Source organism: Dermacentor silvarum, chromosome 5 (genome assembly GCF_013339745.2).
Source record: "Dermacentor silvarum isolate Dsil-2018 chromosome 5, BIME_Dsil_1.4, whole genome shotgun sequence".
NCBI classification, from domain to species: Eukaryota; Metazoa; Arthropoda; class Arachnida; order Ixodida; family Ixodidae; genus Dermacentor; species Dermacentor silvarum.
Window position 1 is genome coordinate 99,202,910 of NC_051158.1, and position 18,012 is coordinate 99,220,921.

The window sequence follows — 18,012 nt, forward strand, 5'->3', positions numbered from 1 at the left end:
CTCCGCACACACACAGGCGAGAAGCCATTTGAGTGCCCTTCATGCTCTATGAGCTTCTCAAAAAGAGACACCCTAAACGTTCACCTGCGCACCCACACGGGTGAGAAGCCATTTCAATGCCCTTCATGCCCTCAGAGTTTCTCACAGAAGGCCAACCTTATGAAACACCTGTGCACCCACACAGGCAAGAAGCAATATGAGTGCCCTTCATGCTCTCAGAGCTTCTCAAAAAGAGACACCCTAAACGTTCACCTGCGCACCCACGCAGGTGAGAAGCCATTTCAGTGCCCTTCATGCCCTCAGAGCTTCTCACAGAAGGCCGACCTTATGAAACACCTGTGCATCCACACTCGTGAGAAGAGATTTCAGTGTCCTTCATGCTCTCGGACCTTCGCACGGAAGGCCAACCTTAGGAAACACCTGTGCTACCGCATAGGCGAGAAGCCATATCAGTGTCCTTCGTGCTCTCGGAGCTTCTCACAGAAGGTCAATTTTATGAAACACCTGTGCACCCGCATAGGCGAGAAGCCATATCAATGTTCTTCATGCTCTCGGAGCTTCTCACTGAAATCCACTCTTAAGACACACCTGCACACCCACACAGGCGAGAAGCCATTTCAGTGTCCTTCATGCTCTCGGAGCTTCTCACAGAAGGCCAATCTTAGGAAACACCTGTGCACCCACACAGGCGAGAAGCCATTTCAGTGTCCTTCATGCTCTCGGAGCTTCTCACAGAAGGCCACTCTTATGGGACACCTGCGCACCCACGCAAGCAAGAAGCTATTTCAGTGTCCTTTATGTTCTCAGAGCTTCTCACAGAAGGTCACTCTTGTGAAACACCTGTGCACCCACTCGTGCAAGAACCATAACAATGCCCTTCCTGCCCTCAGTGCTTCTCATTGAAGAGTGACCTGAAGATACACCAGCGAACTCACAGGTGACTGGCCATACAGTTGCACCGTCTGCTCCAAGTCCTTTACGCAGTCTAATCAGTTGAGCAGACAAAAGAGAGCACAGCACCATGATACTGAAGGGTAGATCAACAACCATGTTGAACTAGAGTCTGAATTAGAAATCTACTGACGTGTAGCATGTTGCATAGTGTTCTACTGCTACAGATAGCACAAGTATCTCCATGTGCTCTTAAAGAGGCCCTGAAACACTTTTTTCGGGTCACCATATTTGCTTTAGATCTTTTCTCGGCATGTTATTGAACATAGTGCAAAATACATTATGAAAACTGACCCACACAAAGCTGTTATAGTTCAGAAAAAAATTATATGTACAGTTTAAGCTCAATATAGTGCAGCTGCTAAAATCAGCAATTTCCTTTGTTATATTGTGACTTTTCATTATTTGAGCCGTACTGAATATTTATTTCGATCTGAAAAATTACGGCTTGCACACCCCTACAATATGAGTATGCTCATTGTAATGCTTTGTACACTACAGATGTCTGAAAAATGTGCTTCTTTAGCTTTAGTACGGTATTTACTGGTCTATAACTCGCACCTTTGTATAAGTCGCACCCCCTCCCAAAATGGCAGTTTTTTCAGAAAAATTTATATAAGTTGCACCATTGTTTAAGACGCACCTGTTCATTCAGTAATTGGTTTGAAACAAATACAGTGTTGATTCACTTCGTGAACGCAGGTCATGTACAAGCGTATGGGTGCCATTCCTATATTATTGCGATAGAAATGGTATGGACACTCATGGCACATTTCTGCCGTCGGGTTTGCCGTTATGTTCCGTATAAAGTTGAAGAGCGATAAAATCGTCCCTGCGCGCCAGATGCTGTATGTGCGAGTGAAAGCGTGCGAGCATGAGCCGAATCGCACACGAGGGAGGAAAGCGGGAAGGCAGTGCGAGGGAGGGGGGGGCTGGGTTGTACTCTGGTAGCAACTGCGCAGTTTTCGAAAAAAGAAAGAGTATATAAGTTGCACTGTTCTATAAAACGCACCAACGAAAAATTCAGAAACAAACAGCCACTTACTTATACGCCGCAAAATATGATATTGCCTTTTGGTACATCTTGCTATGTTGATGTTGACCCTTGGATTTAGGGGGACACACCCATAAGTGGCCACTGCTGATCTGATGATGACATGCCTTCCTCCCACACCTATCAGATTGGCCTAATAGTGTCTTTGTACCATGAGTACTGAGAGACAAGGATGTGTGAAGAGCCACGCCAAGGACTTTGTGTGTTCCATTGTGGGGGTTATCTACGAGCTAACTCTGGCAAGTCCTATGTGGTCAAATGGACTGGGTCAGATGGACTAGTGTTTAAACGACCATATTATGGAGCACTCTTAACAATTCAATTAAATTTGATGGTGCGCATCTTAGCACACTTTGCAAGGCCTACTCATGTCAACCGTGTGTTATGACTTTGGGCAATGCATGAGGCATATTTTATCAGAGAGATCCTTAACTTGTTTGAGGCCAACTTGCAGCATTATTAAATAAACGAGCATTGTCACAACCTCTGTGTTTTGTGTGTTGCATGTGTTGCACGTGTCTTGCGTGTTGGGATGCATTTGCATCCTGTTTCATCCTTTGAATGAATAAATCAGTTCATAGTTAGCACTTTGTATGTGTCCTTCCTTTGTATGTTTGTGTTTGTGCCCCAAAATGTTGTTTAACATTTTTGAGGTTGTGAGTAGTGCGGTACGATGCCACTTTCCATGCTGCAGTCAAAAGAAGCGAGAGGAATGTGTGGGTCCTACCGGGTCAATATTTTATTAGTTACAATCACTTGAACGAAATGGAAAATGAAGCCAGAGAAAGCATAGAAGAAAGTAATTTTGCTTAATTGTAATTTATAAATAATAAGGACAAGGAAAATTAAAGTGCTGCAACTTGCAGTTGGACCTGCATCTTCCACATTATGCATACATTTGCTTTACCATTAAGCTACCGTACCAACCGTCCTATCAACGTTCTTCGGTGTTTGCATATGTGTAGTAGATTACCCTGGGAGTGTTCGCCAGCACCACTCACAGCCATGTTGGCACATGTGAAACATCCTTTTAATTGCAGGGGTAATCCCGTCGCGCTGCGACGGCTGCTTTTCGATGGGGGTGAAGTGTAAAAATGCTCTAGAGGGGCTCCATAATCAGATTGTGGTTTTCGCATGGAATACCACAGAATTTAGTTCATTTTAATAGCGTGCGACTCTATAAGCAGGCAAGTGGCCAATAAGCTCTTGTATGCTACCTGGGTTCGATGCCCGGACCAGGATAAATTTTCCTTCAACTATGAAGCTTTCAGAGAAACACCCTGTAAAAAAACACTATAAAAACTGCTTTCAGCTGAGGAACCCGTGAGGCCATCTTGTTTAAAAAAATCACGTGACATAGCTATAGGTATGTAGAATTGTACAACACATCGTCACTGATGACTTAGAATCCATAATTCTCTTGTGTATTCTCTTGTGTATTCTCTTGTGTAAAAGGGCTCAAATGTCAAACCAAAAGCCGTCCACCCTAAGCCTTGCAGGCTCCGCATTCTCAGCCAGTGAGTCGATGTTAATCTCGCAGGTGCGCCTGCATAAATTGCAGTGCTGTGATTTCACTCACGTCAATACGTCACTCACAGCGAGTACGTTTCCATACGCAACTAGCACGTTCAGCAAGTGTCCCGTGCATTACTAGTGACCAAAGCTTGCAATAAGCGACCGAAACAAAAATGGCCGATGGCGTAAAGAGTAAAAAATGCTCAGATTGACGTCCAATTTCTCAGGGAGGATCCCATAAACAACAAATCAATGGCTTTGAAAAGAACATTTGGGAAGTTTCCGTCTGGGTGGGCATCGAAGCCAGGCTTCTGGGGTGCAGTAATGGACGAGCAGACGAGCACGCTCCCCCAACAGCACGGTGGCTTCAAGGTTCTGGTTGACTAAAGGTGTGGCCTAGTGCATGCATCATTGATCACGTGACGGCGCAGCCAATGGGGATGAGGTAGTGGTGCTGAGCGGTCCTTCGAGTTATGAACTCCTCATGGGCAAGCGAGCGCGTTAAGACTGTTAGCGCGTTTTGATTTGGCCTTACCGAGGTGCAGTTAGAACGCAGGCGACATTTAACCAAAGGGAGTTTAATGCTTTTGCTTTCACACAGGTAAGCAGTCTTCAGTGCCTCCGCCGAATTGCCACATTTATTTATTCAGCTTTCCCACAATATACCTGTGTTATGCAGTGAAGCATGTGCAAAGCATTGCAGTGAAGCATAATAAATTTGAAACATATGTGTCCTTTAGTTATACAAACGTGCAGAATCCGTCCCCTGTCAAGGTACAGCACCGAGATGTCTAATAACTGTTATGGCAGCCATTCAGAGATGTTTCTGGCATTGCTGTGGCAATTGCGGCCTTCCTGACTGTTACGTTTTCCCGGTGGTTACGTGATTTTTCTGTGATCTCTCGAAAAACGTATCAGTAGGATTCTACTCTAATACAGCAAAATAAAAAGCTAGCCATTTTGGTATATCTTATAGAAGTAACAGAACTCGAACTTAGATTCTAAATGTGTCTGCAGTAAGCTGCATTGCATTCTGGTGCGTCGGGGAACAACTGCCAACCTGTGAACATTGAAATGCATAAAAATTTTGCACTCATGACAAGGGGGAGTGGGCCAGAAGTGAAAGCAAACATTTTATTTAAGCGACCGACGGCCAATATTTGTGGTACTCATTTTAGTGTTTTTTGCAACGATAAGCTTGCTACTCAGAGTGTCGAATACTGCAATCGTGACACGGAGAATGTCATGGAGAATTTTTCTGTCTGAAGTTGTGATTGTGATTTTCAATTCCTATGTTGCAAACAGTATTAGGTGAGTGTGATAACAATCGAACGCAGGCTTCGGGGAGAAGCATATGATGAGTGTAGCCCTAGCCATAGGAAATTAATGTTTTTTTTTTATTGAGGTGATGTTCATGTGGGTCATAATTTACAAACTGCTGCATTATTTCCCCAATAACTTTTATATTCTGTTGTTGTTTCCTGTTCGACTGGTTTGGTCGTATACAAGTCAAACTAAGTTTTTTTCCTAGCCATTCCAGCTACCATCTTCATGTGCTATTCCTTCATGTGAAGATGCAACAGCATTTCAAAGATTCATTGGTCAACTTTGCCTTGCGAAACCCAAGCACGAGCGTGGAACCAAATGTAACCAGAAACTAACATTGTGTACTCTTGCCTGTCTTATTTTTACCCAGTTTGTGTTATGTAATGTTATACCTTCACCTGCTGGTGTGTTAAAATGCATTGCACTTTGCAAAGGGAGGAGTTTGTTGGACCATTCCTTGTCAGTTCCAGCTATCAATTGCCACTATATTGTGATGGCAGAGCACAAGGATCTTCTCCTTGTGCTCTGCCATCACAAAATAGTGGCAGGAGTGCATGCCAAATTGTTTCGCTTTGAACAAAACTGCAACCGAAGATCTTGTCATACTTTCTTAAGCCTATAAGGATGGCACTGAGAATATTCCAGGTTGTCAAGTAGTTTTCTCAAGTGAAGAATGGCGAGATCACTCAGAAAGAAGTTACCATATTTTTGCGCGTATAACCTGCACCAAGAATTGTAAAAATTTCACAGTAAGTTCAGGGATGACGTGCGGATTACAAGAATTTCGATGTCAGGCATGGCTTCTTTGCAGCACGGCGTATACTGCCACAAAGCCACACTTCAGGGCAAGATTCCCACCTACTCAACTCTTTGTTATCTCGTGGGGAACCCCAACGTCTTTCCACTCTTAAGCTTCCTTCTCCATTTTGCGTTTAGCAGTTAGCAAATAGTGCACTCAGCGCCGGTGAAGTAGAATGTAAGTGAAGTAGAACCGGTGAAGTAGTGGAGCTCAGTGGCCCAGCAGCGTGTCCGAAAATGGTGGAACAGAATCACTGGCTGAAAATAGGACATGGACAAGTCGTTTGTCCCAAAACGGACAGTGTTTTTGTAAACATCTGAGGGTGTCATGCAGTTTTTGCATGGGTTATGGGCGCATATTTTCTTTTTCTTTTCTAGGCTCTTCTGAAACCGTGCGGGTTGTATGTTTTGGCGCGTTATATGGGGGAAAATATTCTATTTGCTAGATGGCTCTTTACAATCTCAACTTGCAAAACGTGTGGCCCAAGTTCAGCATGCGATCAAGAAGAAATCTCATAAAGTCTCATATGAGACAAAATCGTCATGCCTGCAAATCATATGTTTTGCAAGTTTTAAGAATGGCTTCCGCACCTCAAATGCTCATTGAGGATCAGAGAGCAAGCTCGGTCAAATCATTTTAAAACTTTTCTCTAAGGGTTGTAAAAATTTCTGAAAGTCTTTGAACACTTAACATTCTCTCACTTTCTCATTTTTTACCTTTGTGAAAAATAATTTTTATAGGTGGACTTCACAAACAGCATTCAAATTCATTCATGAAGCATTCAAATGCAGCAATATTGAGTAAATTAAAGAGGACCACTAGGAGTTCTTTGTTTCTTCATAGTAGAAATCACCCTTAAGATCTCGCAATCAAAAAATGAAAAAAAGAAAGCTTTTCATTAAATTTAGCTTCTCTGTCCTTTTCTGACATTTCAAAAGAACTTTTACTTTCGTTTTATTTGTGCAGTATCGAGGCCTTCCATTTCTCGATCAAGTGCCACATGTGACAACTCAAAGCAAGGATGTCTTCACCGATGTCACCTCTGTGAATATGAGACTGATAAACTGTTTCATCTGGAAGCACATGCCAGCGTCCACACTGGCGAGAAGCCATTTCAATGCCCTTCTTGCCTTCGGAGCTTCTCACGGAAGACCCACCTGAAAGAGCACCTGCGCACCCACACAGGCGAGAAGCCATTTGAGTGCCCTTCGTGCTCTCTGAGCTTCTCAAAAAGAGACACCCTAAATGTTCACCTGCGCACCCACACGGGTGAGAAGCCATTTCAATGCCCTTCATGCCCTCAGAGCTTCTCACAGAAGGCCAACCTTATGAAACACTTGTGCACCCACACAGGCGAGAAGCCATTTGAGTGCCCTTCATGCTCTCAGAGCTTCTCAAAAAGAGACACCCTAAACGTTCACCTGCGCACCCACACAGGTGAGAAGCCATTTCATTGCCCTTCATGCCCTCAGAGCTTCTCACAGAAGGCCAACCTTATGAAACACCTGTGCATCCACACAGGTGAGAAGCCATTTCAGTGTTCTTCATGCTCTCGGAGCTTCTCGCAGAAGGCCAACCTTAGGAAACACCTGTGCACCCGCGCAGGCGAGAAGCCATATCAGTGTCCTTCGTGCTCTCGGAGCTTCTCGCAGAAGGCCAACTTTATGAAACACCTGTGCACCCGCACAGGCGTGAAGCCATATCAGTGTCCATCATGCTCTCGGAGGTTCTCACTGAAATCCACTCTTAAGACACACCTGCGCATCCACACAGGCGAGAAGCCATTTCAGTGTCCTTCATGCTCTCGGAGCTTCTCACAGAAGGCCAATCTTAGTAAACACCTGTGGACCCACACAGGTGAGAAGCCATTTCAGTGTCCTTTATGTTCTCAGAGCTTCTCACAGAAAGCCAATCTTGTGAAACACCTGTGCACCCACTCATGCAAGAAGCCATATCAGTGCCCTTCCTGCCCTCAGTGCTTCTCATTGAAGAGTGACCTGAAGATACACCAGCGAACTCACAGGTGACCGGCCATACAGTTGCACTGTCTGCTCCAAGTCCTTTATGCGGTCTAATCAGTTGAGCAGACATAAGAGAGCACAGCACCATGATACTGAAGGGTAGATCAACAACCATGTTGAACTAGAGTCTGAATTAGAAATCTACAGACGTGTAGCATGTTGCATAGTGTTCTACTGCATCATGTAGCACAAGTATTCCATGTGCTCTTAAAAAGGCCCTGAAACACTTTTTTCGTGTCACCATATTTGCTCTAGATCTTTTCTCAGGATGTTATTGAACATAGTGCAAACATATTATGAAAACTGACCCACAGAAAGCTGTTATAGTTCTGAAAAAAATTATATGTACAGTTTGCGCTCAATATAGTGCTGCCGGTAAAATCAACATTTTGCTTTGTTATATTGTGACTTTTCAATATTTGAGCAGTACTAAATGTTTATTTCAATCTGAATAATTACGGCTTGCACAACCATACAATATGAGTATGCTCATTGTAATGCTTTGTACACTTCAGTTGTCTGAATAATGTGCTTCTTTAGCTTTAGTACCGTATTTACTGGTCTATAACTCGCACCTTTGTATAAGTCGCACCCCTCTCAAAATGGCAGTTTTTTCAGAAAAAGTTTATATACGTCGCACCGTTGTATAAGACGCACCTGTTCATTCAGTAATTGGGTTGAAACAAATACAGTGTTGATTCACTTCGTGAACACAGGTCACGCACAAGCGTATGGGTGCCATTCCTATATTATTGCGATAGAAATGGCATGGACACTCATGGCGCATTTCTGCCGTTGGGTTTGCCGTTATGTTCCATATAAAGTTGAAGAGTGATAACATCGTCCCTGCGCGCCAGATGATGTAAGTGCGAGTGAAAGCGTGCGAGCATGAGCCGAATCGCACACGAGGGAGGAAAGCGGGAAGGCAGTGCGAGGGAGGGGGCCTGGGTTGTACTCTGGTAGCAACTGCGCAGTTTCCGAAAAAGAAAGAGTCTATAAGTTCGACTGTTCTATAAAACACGCCATCGAAAAATTCAGAAACAAACAGCCACTTATACGCCAGAAAATACGATATTGTCTTTTGGTACATATTGCTATGTTGATGTTGATCCTTGGATTTAGGGGGACACACCCATAAGTGGCCACTGCTGATCTGATGACGACATGCCCATAGGTCGGCGCACTCACTCATGAGTGCACTCACTCACACTTACTCGCACTCATTTCAAAGGCGTGAGTGCGAATGCGAATGAGTGCCAGTGGGTGTGAGTGAGTGCCAGTGAGTGCGAGTGAGTGCCAGCGAGGGCGAGTGAGTGCCAGCGAGTGTGAGTGCAGGTGAGTGCCAGTGAGTGCGAGTGCAGGTGTGTGCGAGTGCCAGTGAGTGTGAGTAGAGGTGAGTGCGAGTGCGAGTAGAAGTGAGTGCGAGTGAGTGCCAGTGACTGTGAGTGGAAGTGAGTGCGAGTGCACGTGAGTGCCAGGGAGTGTGAGTGCGAGTGAGTGCCGGTGAGTGTGAGTGGAGGTGAGTGTGAGTGGAGGTGAGTGTGAGTGGAGGTGAGTGCCAGTGAGTGTGAGTGGAAGTGAGTGTGAACATGGTGAGTGCCTATAAGTGTGAGTGGAGATGAGTGTGAACGTGACTGAGTGCTGTGTGAGTGGAGCTGAGTGTGAACGTGACTGAGTGCTCCGAGTGTGAACGTGGTGAGTGCTTCTGGGTCTATAGAGGCGAGTGTGAACGTGAGTGTGAGTGCAGGTGAGCGTGAACATGAGTGAGTGCTTGTGAGTGGAAGCGAGTGTGAACGTGGTGAGTGCTTGAACGATAAGCAAAGGTGATATCGGTTCACCTTGCTTGCGGAAAAATGCAGGCACGTTGTGTGTACAAGCTCACTCGTGGTGATGACTTATTGCGCTAGCAGTTTGTGCATGCCAAGACAGAAACCACTCACTAAGGTCGTAATAATCCAAGGTTCTGGCATGAGTGAGACAATGTATAATGAAATGAGCGGATATATTATATTGCGATAGCAATTATATGGACACTCCAAGCGAAATTTTGCCGTGGTTGTGGACGTCGTTGTGAGGTTCCGTATAAAGTCCAAACACGGTAAAATCGTCGCCGCGTGCCGGCGGTACGCTGTGTGTGCGAGTGAAAGCTTGCGAGGATCAGCTGACACTTGCTGCTCAATTTTGCGCACTGCTTCTGTCAGGCATCAGGCATGGGGGGGGAAGGCTGTCTTGCTCCGGCGGCGGCTGCGTGGGTGTCGTATCTCGAAAGCGATTTGCGACGTGAACAGTGTTCAGCTAGAGCCGGTAAATTCGTATGCGCTGTGTTTTCGACGTTTAGTTCGCTTTGAAGAGAGAGGCGGCATGAAGGTCAATTCGCTCGTCGCTATAGCTGCGCCTCCTTACTCCAGCGTTCGGACAGCGAGTTTCCGCGGTCATCGAGCGAGATGCATTCATGTTTACCTGTGCGCGCATGACACCGTGCTTGTCTATTTAGTTAGTAGGCCAATGTTTACAAGTTTATACAGCCCAATAAACCACGATCCTTGCTTCGTATAGCTCTTTGCTAATTTGCTATCGCAATCGAATCTTCGCCTTTCGGGCGAAACTGCGTCATTTTTTTTAATACGCCAGGGAATATGTATGGGCTGGAGCGCTGATGGCAGACAGATCCAAATCATGACCCGCAAATTTTGCCATGACTTCCACTGAGTGAAGACGCTTAATACCGTGTGATTTGCTACACTTTCGCTGGTCATCCGCCTTCAGAGGGTGGAATGGCTCCTCATTTTCTTTCTGCTTCCCTCTTAAACGTACACATACAGGCTCCTTATATAAACAGGCCGAGTGTAAGAGGGACTAGCCAAGTTAGCACAGAGTAACAGACACGCACGCTCGCATTCATGGAGAAAAAGCAAAGATGCAATGATAGATACCACTTTGTTCTCCCTTTTGTGTTTGTTTGGTTGACTAAGTATTCGGACAGTCAATCTCTCCCTCTATTTCCTGCTCTCTTGGCTCAATCCGACCGAAGGGGAGCTTAGCGAGCATGGGTGGCAAGCATGCACACGTCTAATGTCAATGACAGAGAGAGGTTGGGGCTGACGTCAATGTTTATGTCACCATGAATAAATTGAAACGAAAACTTTAGTCGTGCTAGTTTTGCTCTACTTTGCAGCGTTAATAAAGCAGCTCTCTTTAATAATCCAGTCAATGAATCCGTTGACTTGTATTTATTAAAAGAGGGCATTATTACCTTCCTCTGCATCCCTTCCATTCTTGCAATGAGTTCTTTTGTGTACGGAAACCAAACAATATTGGCTTGCTCCAGCACTGTTCGAACAAGCATTTTGTAGGCCAACAAATTTTATCTGGGGGCGCAAGACGAAGGTGTCTTCTCAGAAAGAAGAGTTGCTTTAGTGCTCAGCATGTACATTGATTTCCACTTGAGGTGATTTTGTTAACATGGCTTTCCCATCGGAGAGCGTATGTTAAAGTGACACCTAAATATTTACGCTGAAATGCACAAGTGAGAGGTGTGCCATTAATAATGTAAGTAAACTCAGATCTCTGTTTCTTTCTTACTGTTGGCGTTACAGATTTTTGGGCATTTAGAGTTATCTGCCCCTCCCGACACCAAGAAAAGGCAGAATTTTATATATGGTGATTATCACTGTGTATAATTTCGCGGTACGAAATACAATAGTCAGCGAATAGACGGATGTTACCATGTAATCGGGAAGGCAAACACTTATGTATATTAAAAATAAAACTGGGTCCAAAACACTGCCTCGGCGCACTCCCGATGCAACAGGTGCTAAATTGGAAGCTTCGTTATGCATATACACGAATTGTGAGCGGTATAAATCGGCACAGTGACTCATGAGTGCACTCACTCACACTCGCGCTCATTTCAAAGTGGTGAGTGCAAGTGAGTGTGAGTGGCGGTGAGTGCCAGTGAGCGTGAGTGCGAGTGAGTACCAGTGAGTGTGAGTGCAGGTGAGTGCGAGTGCGAGTGAGTGCCTGTGAGTGTGAGTGCAGGTGAGCGCGAGTGCGAGTGAGTGTCTGTGAGTGTGAGTGGAGGTGAGTGCGAGTGAGCGCCAGTGAGTGTGAGTGCAGGTGAGTGCGAGTGCGAGTGAGTGCCAGTGATTGTGAGTGCGAGTGCGAGTGAGTGCCAATGAGTGTGAGTGGAGGTGAGTGCGAGTGCGAGTGAGCGCCAGTGAGTGTGAGTGGAAGTGAGTGCTGTGAGTGTGAGTGGAGGTGAGTGTGAACTTGAGTGAGTGCGGGGCCTGGAAAAAATTATGGTGAGTGAGTGTGAGAGTATTCTCCCACACTGCCGACCTATGGACATGCCTTCCTCCCACACCTAACAGATTGGCCTAATAGTTTCTTTGTACCACGAGTACTGAGAGACAAGGATGTGTGAAGAGCCACACAAGGACTTTGTGTGTTCCATTGTGGGGGTTATCTATGAGATAACTCTGGCAAGTCCTAGATGGGTCAGATGGACTGGGTCAGATGGACTGGGTCAGATGGACTGGGTCAGATGGACTAGGTCAGATGGACTAATCTTTAAATGACCATATTATGGAGCACTCCTAACAATTCAAATAAATTTGATGGTGCGTATCTTAGCACACTTTGCAAGGCCTACTCATGTGAACCGTGTGTTATGATTTTGGGCAGTGCATGAGGCATATTTTATCAGAGAGATCCTGCACTTGTTTGAGGCCAACTTGCAGCATTATTAAATAAACGAGCATTGTCACAACCTCCGTGTCTTGCGTGTTGCATGTGTTGCACATGTCTTACGTGTTGGGATGCATTTGCATCCTATGTTTCATCCTTTGAATCAATAAATCAGTTCATAGTTAGCACTTTGTATGTGTCCTTCCTTTGTATGTTTGTGTTTGTGCCCCAAAACGTTGTTTTACATTTTTGAGGTTGTGAGTAGTGTGGTACGATACCACTTTTCATGCTACAGTCAAAAGAAGCGAGAGGAATGTGGGGATCCTACCGGCTCAGTATTTTATTAGTTACAATCACATGAACAAAATGGACAATGAAGCCAGAAAAAAGCATAGGAGAAAGAAATTGTGGTTAATTGTAATTTATAAATAATAAGGACAAGGAAAATTAAAGTGCTGCAACTTGCAGTTGGACCTGCATCTTCCACATTATGCATGCATTTGCTTTACCATTAAACTACCGTACCAACCGTCCTGTCAACGTTCTTCGGTACTTGCATATGTATAGTAGATTACCCTGGGAGTGTTAGCCAGCACCACTCACAGCCATGTCGGCACATGTGAAACATCCCTTTAATTGCAGGGGTAATCCCGTCGCGCTGCACCAGCTGCTTTTCGATGGGGGTGAAGTGTAAAAATGCTCTACGACGGGCTCCTTAATCAGATTGTGGTTTTGGCATGGAATACCACAGAATTTAGTTCATTTTAATAGCGTGTGACCCTATAAGCAGGCAAGTGGCCAGTAAGCTCTTGTATGCTACCCCACAGCATCGAGGCTGTCAAAGTCTGTGCCATCAACCATTTGCCTGCTCCTGTGCTCAGGTATGGGCAAATCAGTTCTGCGGAAGCCCACAAAGTGAAAGAGGGTCCATGAAAAGGAAAATTGTCAACCACCTGACTTTAGCATGTCCTGGGTTCGATACCCGGACCAACATAAATTTTCCTTCAACTATAAAGCTTTCTGAGAAACACCCTGTAAAAGAAACACTATAAAAACCGCTTTCAGCTGAGGAACCCGTGAGGCCATGTTGTTTTACAAAAATCACATGACATAACTATAGGTATGTAGAATTGTACAACACATGGTCACTGATGACTTTCAATCCATAATTCTCATGCGTATGCTCGTCCAGTACATATGTAGAATCGGCATGTCCTAAGCTCACGTCGAATGGCCAGAGTAGCGATCATGCCATTGGCGTAACACTATCGTGGTCATTGTCGTCTTGCTGCTGTCAGCACACAAAGTTGTTGGTTTTACACAAACATGTTGGTCCTCCTGCTAATGCTTCATGTTAACCCTATAACAATACTTTGTACCCTGTTACCAGCAAAATGCTTCCATAACATTAGTTCCACAATCCATGAGAGCTGCTTCATTCTCATTTCCAACTTGTGTAATGATCTATCCCTCCTGCCTAAAAAATTCACATGGCCTCATGGTAAATTGCGTGAATGCAATAATGACTTGCAGGCTAATGCAGTGTTTTGCACGATTGGCGACGGAAGCATTGTGACCAGAGCTGTAAGTACAAAGAATATTAAATGTGTTTAATCCTTCAACATCTCTGAATGGCATGAGCTATTAGAGACCCCTGTTACGCAAGTGCAGAGACCTGCCACCAAGACTCTCATGCAGGAGTTTTTTGTCCTGTAATTGTTCATGTTTTCCTTGTTCATCGCAGAGGTGTACGAGACAGAGCCCCCGCTGCATCTAGTTGGTGAGACACCGACGTCAAACTTGGAGGAAAAAGCAAAGGAGCTAGATTCACATTGAATGACTGTAATGTGATCACATTGTTAGGGCTATCAGCATTAAGGATTGGCTCTCATTACAAAGCACATTTTAACTCTTGTGAGAAACCCTCACTGAAATACAAAGCACATACTTTCTGATGGGCTTACCCTGTGCATATTCATTCTGTAAAGCTTTGTCAATATTTTTTCTTGTATGTTTTATCTTCAACATTAGGTGCACCAGGTGTTTCAACTCAAGGTCAAAATTAGTTTTATACAAGAACTCAAATTCATGCAGGTTGGTGCTGACTAGGCCCGCTTTCGATTTTTCAGTGTTTTATGTCATCTTGCTACCTGCCGTGGTGGCGTTGTGGCTATGGCATAGTGCTACTAAGCTCGAGAACGCGGCATCGAATTCGAGCCGCGGCTGCCGCATTTCGATGACGATGAAATGCACAAACGCCCACGTACTGGACATAGGGGCAAGTTAAGGAAACCCAGGTGGTGAAAATTATCCAAAGTCCTCACTATGGTGTGCCTTATGATCAAATCGTTGTTTTGCCATGTGAAAACCCAGAATTTAATTGTTTTATGTCATCTTGCTTTTCTGTTCTATTTGGCACTTAGGATACTCCAATGCACATTTACACACAACGTAATACGACCATTTGTATCACTTTTCAACCATATGAAAAAAATACTACCGTTGAAGCCAGAAAACTAAAATTTGGTGATACCTACTGGAAATTGTTTTCTGCACAAGAGGTACACTGATATATAACAGAAAAAATCATGACTGACTTTGGGCAAGGGTCTAAACAGCGTTTCAATATTAAATCCCGTGTTCTGGGGTGAAAAGTGAGGCCCTAGCTGTAGATAACTAATATTTTGTTTATGAAGCGAAAGTTGATGCTGTTTATGTTTTCTGCAGTGCTCATTATTTCTAGAAGATTAGCTACGCCCTTGCAAGGTGGTGGAAAAAAACGCTCAAATCACCCAAGCCACGTCCAAAGTAGCTGTGTCTTGGTGCTTGTATACGTAAGACTCGGTGCTTGTGCTGACAGGACACAGTGGGTGCACACATGTGTAATTAAGGAACACATATGTCCCGTGACAGTGGCCTCTTTCCACTCTTGATGTTGGAAGGTGCGAACGGAGTTTGCATGAAGAGGAGAACGAAGCTGGGTTGGCTCGCGTGCTTCTAAGCTTGTACTGCAGTGTTGTGCTTCCGTTCTGTCGCTCAGGTAGCACTGGTAGTAGCTGGCTTACCCAGCACCTCCACCCCATGCATTGTGACGATGGATCGCGTTTATTTACGAGATGATGAATGCACTGGCACGGCTGCTGGATAAAAAAAAATTAAAAAAGGTGCGACCTGCCGCGTGCATCGAAAACGATGTCATCCGCCGCGGCGGACCAGCCGGGGACTTTAAAAAACCATAAAGCCGGAGAACGCGCTCGGAACGCCGTCGCGCGTGGAAGTTGACGCGTCCCAACCCCGTTAGCTAGGGGAGGGGGGACATAAAAAAAGCATAAAAAAAGCCGGGCATCGGCATAGAAAATTCGTCAGGAACGCCGTCGCGCGTGGACGCTGACGCGTCCCAACCCCGTCAGCTAGCGCCGTTCGGCCCAGCCAAGCGGTCGAGAATTCAGCCCGCCTGACGCGGCAACTCGCATTTTTTTTTATTGCGATAGCAATTATATGGACACTCAAAAGCAGATTTCTGCCGTCGCCGTCGCCGTGAGGTTCCGTATGACGTCAATGGAGATGAAATCGTCGCCGCGCGCCGAACGCTGTATGTGCGAGTGAAAGGGCGCGAGGGACGCGCGCTTTCACGGGGAGTGAACGCACGGCGGAGTACAAACGCGCGTTCTGCGCTGTGCTCCCTTAAGGGCTGCAGAAGTAGGCGTCTCTTTCCTCCTCTACAATCACCATATATGTAGAGCAAACGTGCCTTCTTCCGAAGCGCGACAGGCCGTGTGGGAGGGGGGGGGGGGGGGAGGGAAGGGAGGCGACGTTTAGCTAGGGTGGCTAGAAGGGGAGGTGTGAATACCGGCGGCGCAAGCGTGACCCCTCAGCGCACCGATGCCGCAGGGCGGCGCTGTTGACCGAGGCGCGGGAAGGCACGCATCCGAAATGAGCGCATCGCCAGCCTCGGGTATCGCGCGTTGTCTGCGAGCGTCATGGAATATACGTCTTTATCCATGAAATCAACGTTTTATCAGCCCACATCACTACTCCTGTGAGATTTTACGGGCCCAGTTCGCATTGCGTCGATAGATTCAAACGCGTTTTTTTTTTTTTTTTTTTTTATTTGTCCTCCGGATCAGGATCATAGGGGCTGGGGGCTCTGGAATAATTTCGACCACTTCGGGTTCTTTAACGCGCACTCACACCTTACGGCACACAGGTGCCTTGCATTTCGACTCCCTCAAAATGCGACCGTCGTCGTCGAGGTCAGCAGTAATCACCCTATGCGTGCTGTACGTACGACCTGTAAACTGCAGTCATTACCCGATTACTTCTCGACGTACAAACCACTTTGTGCCAGCGCTTGAAGACGTGTAGCATGTCCTTTCGACGCTCAAATAAGCAATTTACTATGATTTCAGACAGCAACAGATCTGGTCATAAAATAGTTTATTTAAGTGAGGAAAACAACTATGGTAAAATTTGATCTACAACACGCAATATTTCGGTGCTTTTAGTTTATTCTCAGTGCCCTGCTGAATGACACCTATAAGCAAAAAATGAATCCTTGTTACGCAATAAAAACGTACAACTGATGCTGTCAGGGCAGCAGAATGCTCTAGGCAACCAATTTTTGGCACATCACCAATTGATCAACTGCATAAACTTTGCCAAGCTTTGGCATGCAATTAAACGAGTGAGTTTGTTTTCAATAAGGGCATTAATTGACCAGCTTGTAGAATGGTTCTGATAGACTGGTAGATATAAAAGGCCCCCAAGGTCCCTTCTGTTTGTTCTTTAGATTCCACAAAGGTTTCGTTGTGAAGCTGCCCAGCCAAGTAGATGCTACAGCTGGGCCGCGATTTTGTAGCGATGTCTTATGACTTATTTTGGAATAGTCTTATCATCCACCGTTCACGGCCGGCTGATCCCGTTGATAACGCGAGCGGACCGTCGCTCTGACCACTGACAAAGCGCGATAAGCGCGAAAAGGCATTATTACTTTAAAGTCATCGCTACAAAATAGCGGCCCTGGCAAGTCCTTCTCCAATGAAGAACACTACCATTTTGGTTAACACAACAGGCGCAGCATTTCGTTCAATGCAAACTCTGCAGTCCAGTAACGAGCAATGTTTTGTTTAAACTTTTGCAGTGACCACAGTTCCAAAGGTCGCTTAAGCTCGATAATGAACAATTCTTCTGCGACTGGACTGGGCATTCCATCCCGCTGTATATTTACAGCCTCCACGTCTGCCGGTGGGCATGTATTCCCCCGTCTTGTCAATAGACAAGCGCCGCTTCTCTTGTAAGATAATAATAATAATAATACTTTATTCGTACTCAGAGAGTCGAATATGTAGTCCAGGCATACAGGGTCATAGTAGGCGGAACTGCCTATACCGGAGTGGTTTACGTGCCGAACCTGGGACCCGTGGAGCGTGTGAGACATCTCTTCTTTTTCTTTCTTTCGTCAGAGTCCTTCTAATGTAGTTTTGCAAGTTCGGAAGTACTGTGGGCACGGCATCTTCTGAGAGGGCAGGAATGTGACATGGTATCAAGACTGCAGTTCCATTAATAAAGTCACGAACGATAGACCTAAGGAAACAGAAAAAAAAAAAGAAGAAGAAAAGGCGGTGGTGATCAGATTGAGCTAGCGTGAAAGGCCTCGTGAA

The 18,012-nt window shown here is 45.4% G+C and overlaps 1 protein-coding gene and 1 long non-coding RNA gene across 6 annotated transcripts in view; one reads left to right on the forward strand and one right to left on the reverse strand.

Moving 5' to 3' along the window:
- LOC119453641 (oocyte zinc finger protein XlCOF6) overlaps window positions 1-18,012 on the forward strand; it is a 791,503-nt gene that overhangs the window by 16,686 nt on the left and 756,805 nt on the right. The window lies entirely within an intron of this gene.
- LOC119453653 (uncharacterized) overlaps window positions 1-18,012 on the reverse strand; it is a 415,401-nt gene that overhangs the window by 131 nt on the left and 397,258 nt on the right. For 2 of the 5 annotated variants that reach the window (XR_007467217.1, XR_007467220.1), the window contains one exon: window positions 7,394-7,474. This is a non-coding gene — a long non-coding RNA (uncharacterized LOC119453653). Of the gene's footprint in view, window positions 1-252; window positions 337-672; window positions 757-6,802; window positions 6,887-6,982; window positions 7,151-7,393; window positions 7,475-18,012 lie in introns of those variants that run through there. The other 3 variants (XR_007467216.1, XR_007467221.1, XR_007467222.1) reach the window with 3 other exon arrangements.